Here is a 15,709-nt window from a genome sequence, read left to right as displayed (position 1 = left end):
CCGCCGGGTCCGAGACCGCCGGAGCGAGGGGGTGTGTCAGAACAGCCCGCACCCTGGTTGTAAATGTCAGCCGCTGAACGTGCGCAGCCTTATCCGTCCTCCCCGGAGAGACTTTGGCAACTGCTTTAAAAGTAATCGTCCCTCCCGGCCCTGAAGTCTCTGAAAACTGATTCCCCAGGCGAGGGAGGTTCCCTGCGCCCTGCCGGTGGCCCGGCTGCTGAGAGCTAACAGGCTGCACAGAAGCCTGCGTCCGCAGATCTTTCTAGTCATCACTTAACAACAACAACAGAGGAGCGAGATGTACTAGACACTTGTTGGGTTTGTTTGGAGGTGATCATCTTAAAAGGCAGGGCTTCCGAGCTTTTTTTTGAAACCTTCCCTCAATTCGGAGAGTAACTTTACACCTCGTTAAAAATACTTTTAACAAAAATAATAGATCCCAGAACTTTATTTCCAGCAAAAGAAGGTCCTAAGGTATGCTGCTTCCTCGACCCTGGTGTTTCTTTCTGAAAGCATCTGTTGTTGTAACTTAAAGAATTCAGGAAAACAGTGAGGGGCAAAACCCAAATTGTTCTGGTTTGTTTTGCATGTGGGATGCTTCTGTGCTGTCGGTTTCCTTGAATTAGTAATTCAGGCCTCTGTAAGAAGTTGCACTGCGCAAGCAAAGCTGCGTGTTCACCCTGTCTTGGAAGCTGTGCACACCAGGAGTCTAAGCTGGCCAGCTTTAAGTTGGCTAGGTTCTTTTCTGCTGAAAAGCCCTCTTAATATTATCAAGAAGATAGCAAAAATTTCTGCTGGGTCTGGACTTTTTACGTAACTCAAGCTTGGGAAAAAAAAATACATCAGTCCTTCAAAATCTGTCTCTGTTTTCATTTTAGGCTGCGTTATCCCAGAAATCTGTGAGAATTTGTTAGATCTGAAAATATTCACATAATGTGAAGTTCATGTTTAATATTTTCAGAGGATTTAGGGCATTACTTCTTAAAGCAAATACTCATGAATGAATTAAGCAATCTAGCCTTTGAAAAGAATGCAACACTTCTCATTAGGGCCAGACTTTAGAAATAGCCCGTCTTGTGGATACTTCTGTGAAATTGCCAAAATGGGACTGAAGCTCTTGAGAAAATTGGGTGCATAGTTTACAGTTAAATGTGAGGCAGCATAAAAGAAAAATCCAATCATGAAAGCGATCTGCTAGGTTTTGATTTAGTACTCTTCCCAAAGACAGAAAATGCAATCTATTTTTCTGCTGTAATCTGTAGCCGGTATGCAGCATCCTCTTTGTTTTCAACTGAATAGCTGAATGCTGTAGATTTGTTAGTAGGTGTTACAATTTTTATTCCTCATCTTGGTGTTCTCTCCCTCCTGTTTATGCAACAGTACCTTGCCTTGACTGTTTAGCAGTACTATTTCCTGGCCAGCAGTGTTTAAAAATATGAGTTTGATTTGGGCGAATACTAACTCTTGAAGTCAGGATCAAACCACAGGGCTTCCTGTGTAAAGTGTCAAAATACAGAATTTACATTGTGTCCATGTAAATTTGTAAATGTATTTAATTAAGTAAACAGAGAAAATACTTTGCTCTGTTTTAAAGACACTGCAGTTGTCCAGGTTTTTTTTGGTAAAGGCATGGGAAATAAGCAAGACTGAAAATTTCTGATTGAAGAATAAATATAAAATAGCTCAAAACTCCTTCAAAGCAGGACATATACAGTTATATGTGAAGAGTGTGCAAAATTAAAAGAGCTCAAATTAAAATAGGATTTGTTAGCTGCAAGAAATTAAGTGCTTTTGGTTGTTCTTAAAAAATCTGTAAGTATGCTGACAAAGCAACACTGGAAAAGGTACCAGTTTACGTTGATTCTAACACTAAAACCCCAAATTTTTTTAAAAGTGAGGCTTTTGTATCAAGTGTTATATAGAACCAGGGAGCCATTGGCCATGGCGAATGACCATTGTCATTTTGTTCAGTGACAATGCTTTGTTACTTTTTTGCATTATGATCACTGACAGACTTTTAAAAGAGAAGTATCCTTCATGTGATCAAGTTCAAAGCCCTAATTTAGTGATTGAGGGAACAGTTACATCTTTTTCTTTATAAAGTTAATGTCATGGTAAAACATGTTCTTTTTTATATCTTTATAAAGACATCAGATATATAGTTAGCATAGGTCGGGCAATCTTGGATTTGCTAGGAAACAGCAGAGGGTAACCCAACTGGAAAACTTTTGGCTCAAATGAGTTGAGAGACTTGTATTTACAGTTATTTCAGTATATTTCTCTTCCAAAACAAAATCAGTCTTAGTATTAAGTAGGAGCTCTATTTTATGATGCAAAGTTTTTTATTGCTTAATATTTCCACTTTTTCATAGGGAAAGGTTAAATTAATCTAATGCAGAGAGTATCAGAATGGGGAGGATTGCAAATATGGTAGAGAGTAAGGCCAAACTGAAAGCAGTAGTAAGCCCAGACTGGCAGGCAGTCTGAGATTTAAGATTCTCTCACCTGCAGGTGCCCAGGCCTCGGGTCTTGTGATGGTTTGCTGGGATTGGGAAGAGAGAGTGTTGAGGAGTCACTTCTGAGAATCCTTCAGGATTGCCATGGTAATGTTTCTCATGGCAGCATTAATTTGATTTCTTTAAGCTGCTTTTCCTTTTTTGAGCAATAGCAAAACTTTGGCACCTGCCTTAAGAGTTCTGTTGAATTGAGGTCTGGGTGAGGAGCTAGCAGCAGAAATCACATTGTGTTGCATGAAGGAGGGAAAAGAAATGTAAAGGTCGCAGTGGGATGCTTTGTAACCTAAGGCAGAATTGCACATCTTGCATATCCTTATGAATTTACTTTTACCAGGTTCTTGGGCTGCACTTGAATGTGCTTTAACATGGTATAGGCTATACAAAAGTGTACATCTCTCAAGGAGGGGAATACATTTAGAGATGAACCTTTTCAGATGGAGTTAATTCTTTTTGAATTTAAACTCTTTCCTATGGTTTTCATTGTGAGGAGTTTGGTGTTAAGAACTGAGAAGTAGTATTAAAGAGAATAATGAGCCGTACAGGTAAAAGGAATCTACTAGAGAAGAAAGAATTACAGGGTGGTGCTGTCATCTAATAAGTTATTGCTAGAGTAATGAGACTAATGAACATGGCTTCCCATATTTTTCCCCTGTGATTCTACTAGTGTAACACTTGCTGTTCCGGATGTAGTATGCCAAGGTCCTCGTCATGTATCTAGGCTTGTGAATACCTCCTGAGTGTCTCTGAAGTATCCTGAGCTCTCTGATGTTTCTGACAAGATTGTCCTCCCTCTCTTTCCTCATCTGCCAGCTGTTTGGTTGGGAGCAGGCAGCTGCAGCTGTGTGTGCTGTGCGTGGATTTCTCAGCTGTTTGGCTGTCCCTGTGTTTGATGGGGTCTGTGTTTATGTCGTATTTGATTGCTGATTTTTTATGAAACATAGAATCCTAAAAGTATTAAGTTCTTAAAACTTTCTGTCAATTTTGGCTTAAATTAGCCAGTGAATTTGTAAGCAATAGAAGGATGGGGCAGGAAGCAAACTGTTTCATTATATAACCCTCATTTCCTTGGGAAACAAAGACAAAAATTACGAAATGAACCTACTTTTTTTCTATGGATATAAGAAGAGAGAGGATTTAGAACACTACTTCATATACGTTACATGAAAACTATGCCTAGTTGCAAATTGCCAGAAACCAGAACAGAAAACAAAAGAGCAATGAGCTGCGTACAGTGCTTAGGTAGGAGTATCATACACATGGCTCATAGGTTGAATCTGGCCCAGGGAACAGTTTTATCTTAACTGCCAATTTACCTGGGATATTCAGGTGTTGCTGCAGTGTGTACTAGAAGGGTGTAAGATGACACAGAGATCCTTAAGTTAGCACTGATCTGAATTGGCCATAGTGCTTGTGAATCCAAGTTGGTGCAGCCAGGGCAGGGGTTGAGCAGCAGCAGAAGTATTAAATAAAGCCTAAACATAAGAAGCCGTATTTTGTACTTAGGCCCACTTTTAAACACTTTTGTTAAATGTGGGGTGGATCAAATGTCAGGTTATCAGATTTGATCAGCCACACAGAATCTGTTTAATGCTGTCTTATGCTCATTCACTGTCTGTAGTGGAAACTATTCAGCAAATGTTACCCAGTATTAATTTTTTTATTGTCATTGTGAGGATGATTCCCTGCATTATTTGCTGATGGCAGTAAAACCTTATGCTGTATGCAAAATTACCAATTTCCGTGTTGGATTTGTGTTACACCATCATCACTGTGGTGTTATGGATCTATTGAAATAGACAGCTGTTAGGTCTCTCTTGCCTTTTAGGTAAGAGTGGACTACCTTTTTAAAAAAAAAAAATAAAAAAATCTAACCTCTAATGCTCTACAGACTTCTTTTTGACAAGCTCGCCACGGGCCAAGATGAAACTATCATGCTGCATATAAGAACAGTTGATGCATTCAGAGTGAAATTCTTCTTGAATTCTGTTCATTTTTAGTGCTTAGCACTTTTGCAAATTGGAACTCTTGGCGTTCAAGATGGGCATGCAGGAAAGCAAACGCACAGTCGCTACCTGATTAAAAATGTTGGCTTATATTACTGCCTATCAAAGTACAGGGGATCTGTAAGAGAGGAGAGTCTTGCTATCTTCTAGAGAACTTTCAACTGTTTTAACCATTAGGTCATATTTTCTCTTCGCCTTATTCCCAGCCTGATTCAATTACACTTCTTGCAGCTTTTGTAGTGAATGGTGCGAGGGATCCACAGCTGATACTTTCAGGCTTTTCCTGAATATTGTCAGGTTTTGAACTGCATAAGGCAAAGGTCCTATGTTGTATATAAAAGTAAATGTGCACCTGGAGATTGAAGTGGATTTCAAGTCAGCATTTAATCCTCGCACTTCCTGATTTTTGAGTATTTAACTTTTGAAGGTGGGAGATGTTTTCTGATTTCTGTGTAAACCTGTCTCTAGAGTGAGATGGAGAAACTTTGGGATGGTTTTGAAAGTTAATTGTAAGACAGCAAATGAGTGTTGAGTTTGTGAACTAATAGGTTACATTCTGCAGAGGAGCATATTCTTTGATGTGAAAAGTGGTAGGTTCCGTATGATTGACACACATCTTACAGGTATTTTTGTTTTGTAGTCTGAAATAAGCAGTTTTTTTAAATGGTGCTAGCAGAGAAGACAGTGTGTACAGTAGGAGTTTGTATTATAAAATCAGAACATTGATTTCTAACTTTTACTCTTGAAAACTTCTGATCTTGAACACATCTGCTGCTAGTTTAATCTGATACTTATTTCTTTTATTAGTGGGTTAGACAGTAAATAATTGTTCTTTATTCACCTGCTTACATCCACCATCTGCTGTGTCTTTTTTCCAGGTCCAAGAGTCTTAGTCTATTAAATCACTCCTCAAATGGAAACTGTGTTTTAACCATTTTATTGACTTTTTTTGCCTTTCTCTGTGACTTCTGTGGTTCTATTTTATTCTTTGAGTTGGTGGGACAGAGAGGAGACCAAAACTGCAGAAAATATACAAGATGTGGGCGCATAATAAGGATCTAAAATAGCAAATTTGAGTTTTTTTTTTTAACTTGCTGTCTCTGTCCTAATAAATTCAATATTGTTTGCTTTTTAGTTTGCTTTTTCACTACTTCCAAGCATTCAACTTTAAAAATTTCATTTTTTACATATGCAATATTGTTTGTAGACTAAAATGGTAAAAAGGGTACTAAAGGAATGCAGAGGTGATTTTACACCATGGGTGAGGATGGACTAATGGGTATACATAACCTGTTTAGGAAAAACATCATACTGATGCCAGCTGTAGAGTTGCTGTTCTGTGAAAGTCTTTTCAGCTTTGTTTATTTTCCTTTGCAGTTAGCTGTGTGTTCCAATAAAACCAGATTCTTCCTTAAATTCAGTTCATGGTATGAGGCAATTTTTCAAGGACTGGATTTGTTGGTATATGTGAGCCAGAACACTTTCATTATAGTTGCCTTTTAGAATAAATTTGTAGTATGTTATATGAAACAGATTAGCATAAGAATGGGTTTCCTAACTATCTTGTATTTGAAGCAAAAGCATTAGTATTTCCACATGCTTCAGACACGTTAACGTTAACAGTGTGTTAGGCTTTATCACTTGTATCCCATTTTACGTTTCTGCACTGTAACACCGCTATTTTATGCATTTGCTGCACAGCACTGTTGTTTCCTTCTCGTTTGACAATCCTGCATGCTCGAGGCAGCTGGCCAGCCTTACCTGTGATCTGTAGATTGACAATGACTGTCTGACCTGGGGTTACAGAGCAGGAGTGAAGGAGCTCTGCTGAAATGCACGTCCCTTGCTGTTGCTGTGCGTGAGCAGCAGCTACTCCTCTGTAATTTGGCAAGGTGGGCTCTCAAGGGCTGTAATGGATGCTGTGCCCCTCACCCTGTTCCTGCTACTCAGCCTGCATGGTATTGTCATTCTGCACTGGAATTCCATGGAAAAAATAGTTGTCTAATGTTGAATAAAATATTAAGTGAATGTTTGTTGAATGTAGTCCAAACTTAGCAAAATGCTAATTAAAATACAATCCTCAGCAGGAAAGTAGTTTATCATATAAAGAGTATGTCCCAAAACTTACACCCAATGACAAAGACTTCGTGATACGATGTGATGTTCTGCTGCAGCTACTAACATGGATTTGTTGCTGAATTGAAGAATAACGTGTCTTATATAGCCTAAGTTGCACCATGGTATTGATACTGGAACTGAGACTGTGTGGCATGTTTGTTGAAGGGATGGAATGGATGGACCCTCACCGAGTTTGTGGGTGATGCCAGATAAGGGAGCAGTTAATAAGCTGGAGGGCAGGGCTGCTACCTGGCAGGTGCTCAGCAAGCTGAAAGAATGGGCTGAAGGGAACTGCATGAACTTCAACAAGGACAAATGAAAAGTCCAAGTCCATGCAGCACTACAAGCTGTGGACAGACTGGCCAGGAGCAACTCTGCATGAAAGAACCTGAGGGTCCTGGTGAACAGCATGTTGAACATGGACCAGCCATGTGCCTCTGACCTGTATCCAGCTGTGTTAACCCAGTATGAGAGAGACTGACAAACTGGAGAGACTCCAGCAGAGTGCCGCTGAGGTGGTGGGGGACTGGAGTGCATGGCACATGAGGAGAGGCTTGGGAGATATGTTCGTGTAGTCTGGGGAAGCCTGAAGGGGGGCCTTTACTGCAGCCTTTCATTGTGTAAGGGAGTCTAAGAAATGGAGATGGGTTCTTCAGGTGCACAGAGAAAGCCCATGAGGCAATGGGTGTGAGCTGCATCAAGGGAGATCCTGACAGGCTATAAGAAAGAAGTGCTCACCGTGAGAGGGCTGACACCTTCCCTGCCTTCCCCTTGGAACCAGTAGTGCCTGGAGAGGTCATGGAATCTCCGTCCTTGCAGAACGTAGTTGGTTGAGGCCCAGAGCAACCTCCTGTAAAGGTGGTCCTGTTCTGAAGTCTCTCAGAGCGCCAGAGGTTGTTCCCAACCTAAATCACTCTATGATAATTGCTATGTTAAATTTCCTAGACAATTATTTTCAGCACCTAGTAGTGGAGTTTCAGCTAAAGTCCAAACATAGTAGAACTTTGAGTTTTGAATTGTACTAGTTTTAGAAAGACTTAATATTTAATCAATACAGAATTCAGGTAGTGCTTTATCTTCTTTGATGTACAACATTTAATCTTTTTGCTGTGATAGTCATCTTGGTAAATAGAGACTTCGTATACAAAATCTCTATCCTAAATTGAGAAAATTAAACTTCATCAGGTGTTTCAGCTGCCTCTAAAACATCTGGGCATTCTGTTTGTGCTAAATGTTTGAATGATTTAGATTTTAGGGCCACGAGGTGGTGGTCCTTGCTGAAGAAACCTTAAATGTTTTGTTGAATGTGCAGTTCTAAAATTACTTCATCTTTCATTATTTCTCATTTTACTTCCATTGTCTGAAATTATGGAAAGCTTTATGTCCCCAGATGGGTTTTTTGTATTCTCAGATTTCATTTTGCACAAAGTATTATGTAGTTTCATATGCAAGCTCACTTTAAACTGTTAAATAGGAGATCATGTTCATAGTCAAGATGAAATAGAATTAATAATAATTTATATCTAAATCAAACTTAAATTTTATTTAACTGTAAAAGTATGGTGACCTACCACTATATTAAAATCAAGTACTTTAACATCCAAAGACTGTAAAATTTAAGCAGGTCATACCACCGAACCTTTGGGATTTGTGGGTTAACCAACACAAAACTAGTCTTTCAGACTGAAGTGCTAAATTAGCAATTGACATCTTGCCATCATGCAGAATGTTTTCATATTTTCAGTTTAATTTCTTCCAATGACTAGGTTATTCAAAGCTGAGAGACTTCTTGGGAGTTGGAAAGACAGAAAACTTGTGTTCCTTTGTTGATCTGTGAGTAAAAGCAAGGTGTCAGTAGTGTATTAGTTCCACAGTTTTGAAGAGCACTAGAGAAAAGAAGAATCTGCCCAGGTGACTTGAGGATAATATTTCATGTGTTTAATAAATTGGTTAATTTAAAATATAAAAGATGCTTGCTTCAACTTTATTTTCAAAACACGTAGGTAATTTGATGTATTTTTATTTAAGTTGATTTCCATCCAAAAGCAGTTTGGAAAAAGAGTAGTAGATTAATCACCTATTAAGTAAGAAATATAATTCAGCATTTTCTAACAAAATAAAAAGGAAAAAATAAGAATCCTGAATGAATGCACGTTAAATTGTATAAATTTACTATATAGCCTTGTGGTCAATAAAAAGTAACATGAAGATTAATGTAGAGGCATTATTTAGTGGAGCACCATCGTATTTTAGCTTCTACATGATTGAGAAAAGATAGCTTTCTTTAGAAAACAGTAGGTAGCAATGCAAAATCCAAACTTAAAACTAGTATTTTATGATGAGATTTCAAGCTGGTTGATTTAACTGAGGACAGTATATAATTAAAATCTAATGCTGCTCACTGTTCTTCTCTCGGTCATTTCTAGGTGAATCTTTATTTTTAACTAACTGTCTAGCATCTGTGTAATGAGAAATTCTTTTATTTGTTTCAGTAATTTTTATTCTTCTTCACTGCTGAATTTAAGTCTATTGGGGGAAGAAAATCTAAGGAGAAGAGTTTCAGTCACTCTTTTGTAGCCTGAAGATGATTGCAATGACTTTAAAGAAGATGGTAATCTTCTCCCAAAGTTTGTTATTTTAAAAAGCCTTGTTGTCATAAAACCAGATTTTTTTTTTTTACATAACATTTTGTTATGTTTTCCTTCCAAAATGTTTTCTGAATGAAAACGATATTGGCCAGCTTCTAGAATGCACTGAAAAGAAGTAGTTATTTTATTGCTATTATAGCTGGGTTTTGTAATGGTGATGACTATACAAAACTCATGGGATCATCAGACTCATTGATACTTGATTTCCCATTCAAGAGTATCTTTGAGGCTTGTATTTCATATTACTGAATATGAAAAAAAAGTATGTTGACATAAAATGAAGATTCTTTTTAACTTCATACCTCACAGACATTTAATTTTATTTTAGAAGAGTTATGTTTTACTCCATTTTTTTATTCCTTTTATCCTTTTTTTCCTCTTAATATATGCGTTTCCTACAGTTATTTCTTTTAAATGTAAATTTAACTACAAATACAGGTATCTTCTTAAAGCTTTTACACCATCTGTTAGTGTTATCAATGATGAGTTTTAAAGATCAGTTTATATTATATCATAATATCCTTTATTATATGGCTTAATTCCTTTATTATGGAATGAAGGAGAGTAATAAGTGCTATATAATGTATTTCCACATTCTTGAGATGGAAAGAATTTTGTTATCAGAGTCTAGTGAAGTCTTTGGAGGATGGTAGTGATTAATGCTTATGGAATAGATGTTTTGTGAGTTTTTGGAGCTGTCTGTTTTGTATTTTCATGAGGTTGCGGGGAACTGGGTGTGAAGACCTAGGCAGTTCCCTTCAGTTCTGTATTCATATACATGCAGTCTTTTGTTGTCAGTGGAAAAAGGCCTAGTGAGCGTTAGGGTATGGTTAAGATAGGCCATGGCTTGGTGTAGCTTGGATGTTAAGGTTTGACCGCAGGACCTGTCATTCCAAACTACATTAATTTAAAAGTGAAGAGGATCATGAATGCTGTAAATGCATTCGGTATAAAGTAATCATAATAAAAAAATCAACTCTTCCAATAATTTCTAGATACCATTAAAAGAATCTCTTCAACAGTTTGTACCTGCTTGTTCCTCCTTCTGCAAGGCTTAACAGTAGCTTGTTTCATGTCCTGTCCCTGTATCACACCTTCCTCTTTCAACATGGTTGACTGAATGTATTCTCCTTGCTTTGTGGATTCCTTCATTGCCCTCACTAGGTATATTATGTGTTGATGTTTTGTTTACTCCTGTAATTCTAACACTAAAATGTTTTTTATTAAAAATACCAGGTAAACCCAGCCTTTAGTAACAGGCTTTCTCTTTTTTTTTTTTTTCTTTTCTTACCATGGAAGATAATAACAACATTATTTTGGCATTCTATTATGTTACAAATATTTTTGATATTTTGAGAATTCTTCTGTAGATGCTAGTTCCCTCAGAACAGGAAATAATGTTTTATACTTGGGAAATATTAGTGTGGCTTCAGTTAGTTTGCTTGTGTTTGTGTAAAAATTCTATGTAAGAGTTTTCAAACTGCGCCATCATTAGTAGTATTAAGCCAAAGGTACATTTATTGTTTTTTCCAAAGAATATCATACATAAATTGAAAAATTGTTGAATCAAGCTTTTGCATTTTTATTAAATGACATGGTTTTACAGCTTTTTCTTTTACACTGTTTATAAGCCTTTTTAAGAAGCCAAATACACTTTATTTGTTAATATTTTCTAATGATTTATTTCCACATAGGTGGAGAACGAACTTGCGGTGTACATGAGCTAATCTGCATTAGAAAAGGTAAGCAATGATTTGTGAAAGTGAACTTCTGAGCTTGTGAATAGTACTGGTGAGAAATCTGCTACCTAATGTTACAATCTTGGGTGTTCTGGATCTTAGCATTGCATCTTTGTGTTGCAAAATCTTTTGATGCTGATGCTGTCAATGAAAAAAAGAAATAAAATGTGAAGTTCCAAAATAAAATTTGAATTTTCTCAAGAAGGAAAAATGTGCTCTTCCAATATTCACTGAGTTACATGGAAGTTGTTAATGTTGTTCAGCTGTGATAGGAAGCCACAAAAACTTTGATCTTTGCCTTGTTCAGATATTTGTAGGATGATTTTATTTTTAGTAGTAATAGAAAGTTGTGAGGGTATTTTAAACAACTGATGTAATGGACTGGCAATCTCTGCCTATGTTTTCAGTTGAGACCCTAATGACTCAAACTTCTTTGAAAATGACTGTATTAGTAATGAAACCAGTAATTAATAGAGCCTGAAACAGAGCTGTGCTCAAGAGAGGACTTTTATAGGTTTAAAGCTGAGTTACAATGACAGAAGTTGAAGTTTGACAGTACAGCTCAGCTGATACAATGACTAGATATAGTTCTGTTTTCTTGTCCCTTTTGCCAGGCCTACGCTTCTTTCTGTGGCATTGCTATTGAACATCTGTGTTCTGATGTGAAAGCTAATCTTAACCTAAAAAACCTGAAAAGTTTCTTCAAGGATTAGTTCCTTGCATTGACTCACTGTTAGATCAGAAGAGTCTCAGTGCTTTCAAACGGAAAGGAGTAATAAAGTGTGGCGGGAGAGGAGGAGGGCTGCAAGACTCTTGACAACTAAGTGTTACACTGGCTTAATAGTATTGTCAAACCATGTCGTGCTTGGTGGCAAGAAATTTTGTTTGGCTTCTGAATAGAGCTTAGTTTCTATTGCATTCACTTAAAGGTTTTAGTAAAATGAGTTTTTTTTTAAACATTTACTTAATATCTCCTAACCTCAGAATTAAGTCTACCAGTTAAGGTGAAAAATAGCTTTATCATCACAAGTCATCTTTTCCAAATATCTATTAAAAGAATAATTGGGTGTTGTATGTGGTTTGACAGTACTGTAATTAAAAACAATTTTATGCTTTTTTAAACTGTAAATTGTTTCATTCTTGCTTTTTTAATTACTTCGTTTTCACTTGGGGGTGTACTTTTTCCTTTTTATGTTTTCGGGAGGGGGTTTTGTTTTGTTGGTTTTTTTTAAAACTTCTTTATTGCTATCTCTGTTTTTCTGTTGGTGTATAAGTTGGTACACAGTGTTCTGTATTCCTTCTGTAATAGGCTCTGTTTTTCTTTCTGAATTATGAAACTCATTGGAAGTTCAGGAAGCCTACTGATAAAGTTTCAAAATCTATTAATCTTGCTAATCTCTATTTATTTCAGGGTACTGTAGTGATTTTAAGAAAAACAATTTTTCTACGTTCTTGGAGGCAGTGCTGTATGTTTTTTAATGTTATTGCTGGGAAGCTAAATTGAAAAGACGTGCATTGTTTTTTAAGGTTCTATGTTATGTTTGAACACTAGATTCTAGGCTGCATTTGCCATTGATATGATATTGTAAACATTTTTTTTTTAGAAACAGTTGCATGGAACCTGTGTTTTAGCATTGGTGGTTATAAATTAGCTTAGGGATAAGCATGATTAAAAGAGAAGTATCCTCTTAGTGCCGTTTATACCTGCCACATGTTGGGTTCCTTTTTTCTTCATATGAGTTTCTATGTGTATTCTAACCTTGTGTGCCCCTACGCCCAGCCATGTCACTGACAAATTTCTCCTTGCAGTGTGTGGAGCCGGGTGCATACTTGTCTGTCCTCTCTCCCTATTTGAGGTGTACATATAAAGCAGAAGATGCTTGCCATCATACTTCAAGTCTTCCAGTCGTGTAGTGTTTTGATTACTTTATCTAAGACTTTACATCATCTGATACGCATTCAGGATGTTTTTATTGTCTGACCAACGGCCAGGCTCCAAAGGATTACTTTATTTGCCAGTTGTCCAGGCCTGCTTGTTTGCCAGGATCAGAGTGCATGCTCAAGATCTGTATTGACCTCCTCAGAATAGGAAGGCCTTTCCAAGCAGAGAATTCCTGGCTACCAGCAGTCTGGAGCTAGTCAAATCAGACCTTCCAGCTCTGTCTTTAGTGCCACTGGGTACTCATTTCAAGCTTATATAGGATCAAGTTGAAAAGTTTCATGGCATAGAGGTCTTCCTCTTCACCATCTCTTGGCTGCGCTGTGAAAAGCCAAGCATTTTTTGGTCTGTGAGCTCACGGTGGAAGTTTGATAGCCAAATTAAGTATTCACATTGACACATGGATAATCCCCTGTAGTCTTGCCTGGTGTTAGGCAAGATTGCACTGTCCCCCTCTCCTTTTTCACTGGCGTCTGTGCGACTGTGGCACCAGGAGAGTGCACCCCGGCACTCCTATCATTCTTTCATTTTTTACCACATGCTATCTATGAGGCTTTGAGAGTTGGTGCAGTGTTTGACAGAATGGTTCTGCGTTTGCTGTTTGCCCGAAAGCTTCCCATGCTTTCTGCCAGGTGATGGTAGGTAACTCTGCCAGGTGACTGTAGTTAGAGTGCCTGTGTGGAACCTCTGAAAGAAAGATTAGTAGTAAATAGCCAGCATAAGTAACTAGAATTCTTAGAGATGTCCAGTGCACATTTGTGCTTTGCTTGTCTGTCCATCTTTCTCATAGTCTCTCCAAGTACGTTGTTGTTGAGAAGCAACTAATATGATAAACAGTGATGTTCCATCTTATTTGTCCTCTACTGAATACGGAAAAGGGAAAAGCAAGCAAGCAAGCTTGTGTCTTCTATGAATAACGCACAGGAAAACTTTCCGGTTTCAAGTGATGGAGTGTAGTTAGAATTTATATGGGGATTATACGACTTGAAGAACACCTGTTGCTGGTGATTAATTTTTCTTTCTGGTTAGCAAAATAACACATTCCTAAATTGTCTTGTTCTTGCCTGCCCATTCATTTTTTCTAGGAAAATAGGAACCTTGGTGTATCAGATGATGAAATGTGGAAATGGACCAGAAAGGTCTGCAAGGCTATGTGTGACCACACCATTTAGCTCGAATTATTTAATGAAAACTTCTTATCTATGTATGAAGGCATAACTGTAAAAAAAAAAAAAACCAACAAAAAAACCAAACCAAAGCTTAAAAAGGAAATATCTGCTCTGACCATATTCAGTTGTTAAAATGAAAATAATCTGAAACCTCACTTTTCATTTTTTGTGAGGTTTTGCATTTCTCAAATTAGCCAAAACAATGGAAGGGTGTTTTTACGTTCATTATCTTCAATTTTTTTAGGTACTCTAGGCTGCCGTACTGGGACTGCAAACAGTTGCATTTTCATTTAAAAGCATCATTAAAACTTCTTTGATGTTAACAATGCTTCCACTGAAATAAATACAACTAAGTTGGTTTGTAGATTTATTTTTAGCTTTCTAAGACTCAAAGATTTGCAAGTACCGGTTATAATGCTTATTGAATATCTGAGATTATCTGAATTCTAGTGTAAATATGATACCAATACAGTATCAATACAGAACTCAGATTTGCTAACCAAAGGTGTAGCAATTGTCTAGCACAGGGCCTGCCCCCACGTCACATAATGTTGTTACAGCTTCATCGTTGCCCAAGATAGAATGTGGTGGGTCCACTTCTAGTCTGCACAAGAAGGATTAAAGTACTTTTATAGTGTTTTGCTTGTTCAGTTTCCTTTTAGCAGATTCATACATTTTTGAGAAGAATCTGCAAAGAGCTGGTCAGGAGTAAGAAGACTGATAGGCTTTTCTGGAAAGCCTTAAAAACTAATTTGTATGTATTTTTAAATAGAGGCTTTTTCTATATGCGTACTTATAGGGGGTGTGTGTCCTGAAAACGTGCATATTTTTGTGGCCATTATGTAACATCTAATAGCTGCAAAATAGAGAACAAGTCACTTTCCAGCTATAGAAAAGAACTTTAAAGTATGATTAGTTATTACAGAAGTTCAGTAATACAGGACTGAAATTTGTGTCTCCTGTGTTTAACATAGCTAAGTGATTGAACTGTTTGTGTGATTTTGTATTTACGCTTTGTCAAATTCTGGAAATTGGAAAAAGGAAGAAGGTATTTTTGCTTTTGGTATAAATTAACTTCTTGTTTACTTCTGTTATTTAATGCAAGTTTATTTTATGTACGCACACATATTCAAATTCTTCTTGTCTGACAATACAAATTGAAGGCTTGGCTAAGGAAAGAAGAGTCATGCATAGTTTAGTTAGTAGTGACTGAGTCATTTCATTCAGTCACTTAGGGTTTTTGACAACAGCAGAAGGTGACAGGATTTTTCTGAAATTACTCAGTTAAAGGTTTCCCTTTTTGCTGGCTACTTTCCTAACATGTTTTTGAGAGAGTTGTGAGGTTACATTAAATTGTTCCTTTGGTTATTTGCTATGGACATAAAAGAATCTAGGGAACCTGACATCAGACTTCAGAAAAATATTTCTTTTTTTGTCTGTGTAATGCACTGTAGCTAGGCTGCTAGTCTAACTGGGAATTGACTGTTGTTAGATGTACTAATGTTTTAATTAAGGCTGTTTTGAGGTTCTGTTTATACAGCCGAGACAGACTTGTGATGAGTGTTTATGATATTGAG

At 37.2% G+C, this 15,709-nt stretch overlaps 1 protein-coding gene across 1 annotated transcript in view; it reads left to right on the top strand.

Annotated features, from left to right (window-relative positions):
* SYT14 (synaptotagmin XIV) overlaps window positions 1-15,709 on the top strand; it is an 84,799-nt gene that overhangs the window by 1,354 nt on the left and 67,736 nt on the right. The window contains exon 2 of the mRNA XM_010576440.1: window positions 10,980-11,027. The gene's annotated coding sequence lies outside the window, so the exon portion shown is untranslated. The remainder of the gene's footprint in view (window positions 1-10,979; window positions 11,028-15,709) is intronic.

This window comes from Haliaeetus leucocephalus, unplaced genomic scaffold (assembly GCF_000737465.1).
Source record: "Haliaeetus leucocephalus isolate CR32 unplaced genomic scaffold, Haliaeetus_leucocephalus-4.0 Scaffold526, whole genome shotgun sequence".
Classification (NCBI taxonomy): domain Eukaryota; kingdom Metazoa; phylum Chordata; class Aves; order Accipitriformes; family Accipitridae; genus Haliaeetus; species Haliaeetus leucocephalus.
Note: the sequence above shows the minus strand (reverse complement) of the source record. Positions and strands in the feature narration are given on the sequence as shown.